Here is a 10,292-nt window from a genome sequence, read left to right on the forward strand (position 1 = left end):
ATGGAACAGGCAGCACCCTCAAAGCTTCAGAAGTATGAGATGAACCCCAAAAACTTGGAAAGGTGGATCTCACACGTACCGACACAGACTATTCCGCAATTTAATTGATCCCCAAAGGTTTTTATTGAATAGCGGAATAGGAAATATGATCAAAAAATGTGTATGTATCTCACACGTACAGAAGCACACTAGGCCCCAATTACTATTGTTTGTACACCTAAAAGGATGGATGAGGAGGAGGAGGAGTATGGAACAGGCAGCACCCTCAAAGCTTCAGAAGTATGAGATGAACCCCAAAAACTTGGAAAGGTGGATCTCACACGTACCGAGACAGACTATCCCGCAATTTAATTGATCCCCAAAGGTTTTTATTGAATAGCGGAATAGGAAATATGATCAAAAAAAGTGTATGTATCTCGCACGTACACAACCACACTAGGCCCCAATTACTATTGTTTGTACCCCTAAAAGGCTAGATGAGGAGTAGGGGGGGTATGGAACAGGCAGCACCCTCAAACCTTCAGAAGTATGAGATGAACCCCAACAACTTGGAAAGGTGGATCTCTCTCACACGTACCGACACAGACTATCCCGCAATTCAATTGATCCTCAAAGGTTTTTATTGAATAGCGGAATAGGAAATATGATCAAAAAAAGTGTATGTATCTCGCACGTACACAACCACACTAGGCCCCAATTACTATTGTTTGTACCCCTAAAAGGCTAGATGAGGAGTAGGGGGAGTATGGAACAGGCAGCACCCTCAAACCTTCAGAAGTATGAGATGAACCCCAACAACTTGGAAAGGTGGATCTCTCTCACACGTACCGACACAGACTATCCCGCAATTCAATTGATCCTCAAAGGTTTTTATTGAATAGCGGAATAGGAAATATGATCAAAAAAAGTGTATGTATCTCGCACGTACACAACCACACTAGGCCCCAATTACTATTGTTTGTACCCCTAAAAGGCTAGATGAGGAGTAGGGGGGGTATGGAACAGGCAGCACCCTCAAACCTTCAGAAGTATGAGATGAACCCCAACAACTTGGAAAGGTGGATCTCTCTCACACGTACCGACACAGACTATCCCGCAATTCAATTGATCCTCAAAGGTTTTTATTGAATAGCGGAATAGGAAATATGATCAAAAAAAGTGTATGTATCTCGCACGTACACAACCACACTAGGCCCCAATTACTATTGTTTGTACCCCTAAAAGGCTAGATGAGGAGTAGGGGGAGTATGGAACAGGCAGCACCCTCAAACCTTCAGAAGTATGAGATGAACCCCAACAACTTGGAAAGGTGGATCTCTCTCACACGTACCAACACAGACTATCCCCCAATTTAACTGATCCCCAAAGGTTTTTGATTAAATAGCGGAATAGAAAATATGATCCCAAAAAAGTGTATGTATATCACACGTACACAACCACACTAGGCCCCAATTACTATTGTTTGTACCCCTAAAAGGCTAGGAGTAGGGGGGAGTATGGAACAGGCAGCACCCTCAAACCTTCAGAAGTATGAGATGAACCCCAACAACTTGGAAAGGTGGATCTCTCTCACACGTACCAACACAGACTGTCCCCCAATTTAACTGATCCCCAGAGGTTTTTGATTAAATAGCGGAATAGAAAATATGATCCCAAAAAAGTGTATGTATATCACACGTACACAACCACACTAGGCCCCAATTACTATTGTTTGTACCCCTAAAAGGCTAGGAGTAGGGGGAGTATGGAACAGGCAGCACCCTCAAACCTTCAGAAGTATGAGATGAACCCCAACAACTTGGAAAGGTGGATCTCTCTCACACGTACCAACACAGACTATCCCCCAATTTAACTGATCCCCAAAGGTTTTTGATTAAATAGCGGAATAGAAAATATGATCCCAAAAAAGTGTATGTATATCACACGTACACAACCACACTAGGCCCCAATTACTATTGTTTGTACCCCTAAAAGGCTAGGAGTAGGGGGAGTATGGAACAGGCAGCACCCTCAAACCTTCAGAAGTATGAGATGAACCCCAACAACTTGGAAAGGTGGATCTCTCTCACACGTACCAACACAGACTATCCCCCAATTTAACTGATCCCCAGAGGTTTTTGATTAAATAGCGGAATAGAAAATATGATCCCAAAAAAGTGTATGTATATCACACGTACACAACCACACTAGGCCCCAATTACTATTGTTTGTACCCCTAAAAGGCTAGGAGTAGGGGGGAGTATGGAACAGGCAGCACCCTCAAACCTTCAGAAGTATGAGATGAACCCCAACAACTTGGAAAGGTGGATCTCTCTCACACGTACCAACACAGACTATCCCCCAATTTAACTGATCCCCAGAGGTTTTTGATTAAATAGCGGAATAGAAAATATGATCCCAAAAAAGTGTATGTATATCACACGTACACAACCACACTAGGCCCCAATTACTATTGTTTGTACCCCTAAAAGGCTAGGAGTAGGGGGAGTATGGAACAGGCAGCACCCTCAAACCTTCAGAAGTATGAGATGAACCCCAACAACTTGGAAAGGTGGATCTCTCTCACACGTACCAACACAGACTATCCCCCAATTTAACTGATCCCCAGAGGTTTTTGATTAAATAGCGGAATAGAAAATATGATCCCAAAAAAGTGTATGTATATCACACGTACACAACCACACTAGGCCCCAATTACTATTGTTTGTACCCCTAAAAGGCTAGGAGTAGGGGGAGTATGGAACAGGCAGCACCCTCAAACCTTCAGAAGTATGAGATGAACCCCAACAACTTGGAAAGGTGGATCTCTCTCACACGTACCAACACAGACTATCCCCCAATTTAACTGATCCCCAGAGGTTTTTGATTAAATAGCGGAATAGAAAATATGATCCCAAAAAAGTGTATGTATATCACACGTACACAACCACACTAGGCCCCAATTACTATTGTTTGTACCCCTAAAAGGCTAGGAGTAGGGGGGAGTATGGAACAGGCAGCACCCTCAAACCTTCAGAAGTATGAGATGAACCCCAACAACTTGGAAAGGTGGATCTCTCTCACACGTACCAACACAGACTATCCCCCAATTTAACTGATCCCCAGAGGTTTTTGATTAAATAGCGGAATAGAAAATATGATCCCAAAAAAGTGTATGTATATCACACGTACACAACCACACTAGGCCCCAATTACTATTGTTTGTACCCCTAAAAGGCTAGGAGTAGGGGGAGTATGGAACAGGCAGCACCCTCAAACCTTCAGAAGTATGAGATGAACCCCAACAACTTGGAAAGGTGGATCTCTCTCACACGTACCAACACAGACTATCCCCCAATTTAACTGATCCCCAGAGGTTTTTGATTAAATAGCGGAATAGAAAATATGATCCCAAAAAAGTGTATGTATATCACACGTACACAACCACACTAGGCCCCAATTACTATTGTTTGTACCCCTAAAAGGCTAGGAGTAGGGGGAGTATGGAACAGGCAGCACCCTCAAACCTTCAGAAGTATGAGATGAACCCCAACAACTTGGAAAGGTGGATCTCTCTCACACGTACCAACACAGACTATCCCCCAATTTAACTGATCCCCAGAGGTTTTTGATTAAATAGCGGAATAGAAAATATGATCCCAAAAAAGTGTATGTATATCACACGTACACAACCACACTAGGCCCCAATTACTATTGTTTGTACCCCTAAAAGGCTAGGAGTAGGGGGAGTATGGAACAGGCAGCACCCTCAAATCTTCAGAAGTATGAGATGAACCCCAACAACTTGGAAAGGTGGATCTCTCTCACACGTACCAACACAGACTATCCCCCAATTTAACTGATCCCCAGAGGTTTTTGATTAAATAGCGGAATAGAAAATATGATCCCAAAAAAGTGTATGTATATCACACGTACACAACCACACTAGGCCCCAATTACTATTGTTTGTACCCCTAAAAGGCTAGGAGTAGGGGGAGTATGGAACAGGCAGCACCCTCAAACCTTCAGAAGTATGAGATGAACCCCAACAACTTGGAAAGGTGGATCTCTCTCACACGTACCAACACAGACTATCCCCCAATTTAACTGATCCCCAGAGGTTTTTGATTAAATAGCGGAATAGAAAATATGATCCCAAAAAAGTGTATGTATATCACACGTACACAACCACACTAGGCCCCAATTACTATTGTTTGTACCCCTAAAAGGCTAGGAGTAGGGGGGAGTATGGAACAGGCAGCACCCTCAAACCTTCAGAAGTATGAGATGAACCCCAACAACTTGGAAAGGTGGATCTCTCTCACACGTACCAACACAGACTATCCCCCAATTTAACTGATCCCCAAAGGTTTTTGATTAAATAGCGGAATAGAAAATATGATCCCAAAAAAGTGTATGTATATCACACGTACACAACCACACTAGGCCCCAATTACTATTGTTTGTACCCCTAAAAGGCTAGATGAGGAGTAGGGGGAGTATGGAACAGGCAGCACCCTCAAACCTTCAGTATGAGATTGTGTTCACTGTACCCCACAAAGATTGAGTTCACTGCACCCCACAATGATTGTGTTCACTGCACCCCACAAAGATTGTGTTCACTGCACCTCACAAAGATTGTGTTCACTGTACCCCCCAAAGATTGTGTTCACTGCACCCCACAAAGATTCTGTTCACTGTACCCCACAAAGATTGTGTTCACTGCACCCCAAAAAGATTGTGTTCACTGCACCCCAAAAAGGATGTTGTTCACTGCACCCCAAAAAGGATGTTGTTCACTCCACCCCAAAAAGATTGTGTTCACTGCACCCCACAAAGATTGTGTTCACTGCACCCCAAAAAGATTGTGTTCACTGCACCCCAAAAATGATTTTGTTCACTGCACCCCAAAAAGGATTTTGTTCACTGCACCCCAAAAAGGATGTTGTTCACTCCACCCCAAAAAGATTGTGTTCACTGCACCCCAAAAAGATTGTGTTCACTGCACCCCACAAAGGATTTTGTTCACTGCACCCCAAAAAGATTGTGTTCACTGCACCCCAAAAAGGATGTTGTTCACTGCACCCCAAAAAGGATTTTGTTCACTGCACCCCAAAAAGATTGTGTTCACTGCACCCCACAAAGGATTTTGTTCACTGCACCCCACAAAGATTGTGTTCACTGCACACCAAAAAGGATTGTGTTCACTGCACCCCAAAAAGATTTTGTTCACTGCACCCCAAAAAGATTGTGTTCACTGCAGCCCAAAAAGATTGTGTTCACTGCAGCCCAAAAAGATTGTGTTCACTGCAGCCCAAAAAGATTGTGTTCACTGCAGCCCAAAAAGATTGTGTTCACTGCAGCTCACACACAGAAAAATGGATGTGGATCACTGACACCTGCCTATCTCCAATCCCACACCACACAGCAATATCGATTGTAGTTTGTAGAACACAGTTTCCCTAAAATTCAGCAGACTCTGTCCCTAACAGGATTGAGAAGAGATCGTAGATCAGGATTGAGTGCAGATTCACCCCACCCCCCACACAGCAATATCGATTGTAGTTTGTAGAACACAGTTTCCCTAAAATTCAGCAGACTCTGTCCCTAACAGGATTGAGAAGAGATCGTAGATCAGGATTGAGTGCAGATTCACCCCACCCCCCACACAGCAATATCGATTGTAGTTTGTAGAACACAGTTTCCCTAAAATTCAGCAGACTCTGTCCCTAACAGGATTGAGAAGAGATCGTAGATCAGGATTGAGTGCAGATTCACCCCACCCCCCACACAGCAATATCGATTGTAGTTTGTAGAAGACACTGACCCTATATAATTCAGCAGACTCTATCCCTAAAATGCCTACAACTCGCCCTGCCTAAACACTCCGACCTGTCCCTCAATTCTATCCGGACACAAATGGTTTTTTCCTGCCTATCTTTCCCTAATCAGCAGCCAGCACGTTGATGTGTGCTCTGTCCCTGAATCTAAGCAGCATAATGACGCCGCTGCGGCTGCCTCGAACTTATAAAGACTTGGTCACATGCTTCAGACGGCCAATCACAGCTACTGAGACATTTGCAGGCATGGCTGGGATGGCTTAAGGCACACCAGTTAAACGATTGTTGATTGGCTGTTGAAAGCCCGCCATGAAAAGAGCGCCAAAGCATGCAAAACCCGGAAATAAAACGACCGAACACGGATTTTTACCCGAACATACAGTAAAGTGTCCGTGTCCGTGTTCGGGTACAAAAAATCCAATTATTCGGTACGAACACGAATAATACAGTCCGTGTTCGCTCAACACTACTTGTAACCTTTTACTTTTGTAAGTTACACATCACTTCTAATAAAATTCAGGCATTAAAAAAAAAAAAAAATGTTATGCCCCATTTACATTACTTTCCATACAGAACTTGAAGATTCAGGTACTTACACTAGCTACATTTAAGAATACAATACATGAATAATAACTGCATTAATTGGTGATTTTTATATCCACCTGGGTAATAACTCCTTTAATCCAGAAAGAAACCTGCAGATAAAAAGTATAGACCAACTCTAAAACTTCACTTTCACTTGTGTTTTCAAAGCAACTTTTCCACATGTATGTTTTATATACCTCAAGGATACAGAGCAAAAGAAGGTTTACAAAACTAGTCTATCTTTAGTGTTGCCCAACTAAGCATTTTTTTAAATATTTTACCAGAAACACCTGAGGCTGAGAAGCATTTGTGCCTGCAAATATTTCTACGTGTTCACTGGAACAGATATACCAGCAGAAGGAGACAATGTTGAGATACAACTAAAGTCAGTAACACTATGTTTTTTGGAGACCTTTTTGCAGATCAACCAATAGTTTGCTTTGCAGGTGTTCTCATCCCTGACATATGATGAAACAACATTGCAGAGAAAATAGAACTATACTATTGGTAAACCCACTAAACAAAAATCACAAACTATGTTTACATACAGTTAAAAAACACATATTTTTATTTTTCAGATAAGAACTCAAGGAGGGTGATCACCCCTCGATTCTAATAAAAACAAACTGCAAATGTATACATTTTACTAATAACAGCAAAATAACAATGTGCTATATCATATCTTTTCCTTGGTGTAGGTCAGGTCTACGCGTTTTGGTGGCTAACATCAATCAACATTCACATTGTTAAATATGCCAATATTATCTAGACTGATCTGTAAAAAATCATATCTAGATTATCCCCAAACTCATACAAGTTATAATATATAAGTGTTGTTCACAAAAATTAGGCTTACACAATATGTCCAGTTTATAAATGTTTGACATTTTACTTAGACACTGTGTCATCACACAGTGTTATCAATAAAGCATTTAGTAGGGATCGACCAAATTATCGGCAAACCCGATATATCAAGGGCCGATATGCACTTTTCCCGATATATCGGAATTGGCCCCGGAGGTTACCGATATTGCCAATATTTTGGGAAAGTGCATGTATCAGAGGAATGCCTGCAGCTAGAGGCATCACCCCGGTACCGGCGTCCATAGCCGACGGTCGATTGTCTTGTAATGACAACCGATGCGGCTGAGAAGCCGCTCGGCTGTCATTACAAGGAGCGGGAGGGGACGTCCCCCCTCCCACCGCCTTCTGCGGCTCACCCGGGACTCCCGTCTCTGGGACAGTATCGGTCGATACTGTAAGATTCCGGTACCTCCGATACCCTTAATCACCACTTTTCTCTGTAATGCGTCCCACCTTTCTCTTCAGGTGGTACGCATATACCTTTAAGAACGATGATGTCACTGCTGAGCGCCGCAGAGCGGCTATTTCAACTGCCGGCGGTCTCACTCACATTGTTCGTTCAACCTGCCTTGTTATCCACATGCTTTCAAGCCTGTCTCTCGATCGGAACCTCCAGCCATTCCCTTTACCTGGAGCAGACCGGAACCTCGCTACTGATCCCTGTATCTCGCTACCGGATCATTCCTTATCTACTGGACCTCTCTAAACTACTAACATTACAAGTGATAAGTACCCCACAGGGGAACCCTCCATAACCTTATTGCACTATCTACCTATGCACATTAAGGACTGTTACTACCTATCTATACTATCCTATCATCTGCACTGTTACATAGATTGCTAGCTCTTCAGCCTACTACCATCTATCATCTGCACTGCTGCATAGATTGCTAGCTCTCCTGTCTACTACTATCTATCCTTGCACTGGGTTAGTCTATCCTGTATTTGTCATCTGCTGTCCTCACCACCTGTTAGCATACTCGATACTAACCTATCTGCATTCCTAAATACCATCTTGAACTCTCCTATACAAAACCTATCAAGTGATTACCATCCTTGTCACTGTTCACACCTGTCCCTTCAGCACATCACCTTCATACTATCATATACATCCTATCACTCCAGGAACATCTCATTGAGTGTGTATATATCTGTATGTTGAAGCTGACAGGCCCACGGTGATGAGTCCTGGAGAGTTGGATCTGGTATTCAACACATCTCTACATGACTACTGAGTGGAGATTTTGCAGCTGCAAATCCAGCCTATAATAAAAACGCAGGAGCGTTACAGATACTGATGTGCATTGGCCAAAATATCGGTATCGGCAAAGAAAAACCAATATCGGTCGATCACTAGCATATAGGTATAAAGACTGCCCCCTGTTGATTTGATATATGGTATACAATTTCCCCCTATTTTACCTTACTGCCACAGGGTTTCAGTGTTCGTGCTCCTAATTGGAGAAAGACACCATTAACAGTTGTGTATAACTGGAGCAAAATCGCTCCTTGAGTATACAGAAGAACGGAAACAGAGATCACCTTTTACCTTACATATGGAAGCTCAGACAACATTGCAGCTCCAAACACAGACATCCTCATGAATGGGAGGAGTAGAGGCACACAGGGAAGAGCTGACAGCAGCAAAGATGCTTCCTGCGTTTGGAGCTGCTGGCGGTGCCCATGTTCCCTGGACTTCTATCTGTAAGGTAATAGACAATATCTGTTTTTCTGTTCTTAAGGGAAGAATAGGTATGGATTTTGGCAGTGATTAAGTACTGACTAAAGTGTCCTTGGTTCTCGCTTTTTCTACAGCTGAGGATTCACTTGGGACCCTGTCCTACCTTCGCACCCAAACCTACACTATCAAGTTCCGATCATCCACCTGTGTCCCTCTCATCTTTCCCTCAAGTGTCAGATATTGAGAGGCAGAGATTAGTGGCTCTGGTTTGTTCCTCAAAAGCAGTAGACATCTTGATGAAGCCATGTACACACTGTATATACAACAAGATCAAGTTCCAAGAGTTTTCAGCTGAGTTGGGATTCACACATTACTCCCCATAGGCCATCACTTTTTTCTGTTTTTTTCTGTAGAAGGGCCTCGATGGGAAGTTATAGCTCTCTATAGCAGCAGGAGTTGGTGCTTCTGGCCTTTATGAAATGGGCATCTCACAAGCTAGTCTTGCATTCTTCAAAGTAGTTCTCTGCCTTAGGCCTATGAGAACACAACTCCTGCCCAAATAAGATTTTCCCTTAGTCTGTGACTTTATATGCTCTGACTAGTTCCACCCAGACCACTCCTATTTTGTTTGGCACCTGCCACTTAAAACAGATTTACTGGTAGCAGTAAACTCGACAAAAAGAGTGTTGGAAATCAGAGCTTTATGTGTAAAAGTACCAATTATATCCTTTATCTCTATAAAGTATTCCTAGAAGCAATGCTAACTTTATTCCTAAGGCATCTTCAGCTTTTCACATTACCAACAAAAAAGCCCCACCAGCTTTCACGAATTTAGAGAATCATTAGATACACCAACTGGATGTGGAAAGAACCTTTATTGAGTCCACATCATCCTTCAGGTCCCCCAATCATTCTTTCATTGTCGCATTGGGCAAAAACAAGGGGAATCAGGATTCAAGTTGTCTCATTGCTGTTTGGAGAGATAAAGAAACAAATAATCGGACCCCCTAACCACCCTTGTTTAAGTGTAGGCTAGTTATGAAACACTGTTTAATGTGAGGGTTAAATGTATTGATACCTGGCCCTATGGGGGTAGAGTCAAACAAGTCTACTACCTACCTGACTAACTCCCTGGATCCCACCCCCAGCTGACTAATTCCCTTGAACACCCTGGACTGATGAAATCCCTGAGACTCCCTAGAATTGACACTTGACTGTGCAACTTCCTAAAACTCCCTGAACAGACCCCTGGATGACCAAGTCACTGGAACCTCCTGGACCCATTGCTGATCAAGTTCTTGAAACTCTCTAAACCTATTCCTGGCTTAGCAGGTTCCTGAAAC

The sequence above is a fragment of the Pelophylax lessonae genome (assembly GCF_965119305.1).
Source record: "Pelophylax lessonae genome assembly, chromosome: 1".
NCBI lineage: Eukaryota > Metazoa > Chordata > Amphibia > Anura > Ranidae > Pelophylax > Pelophylax lessonae.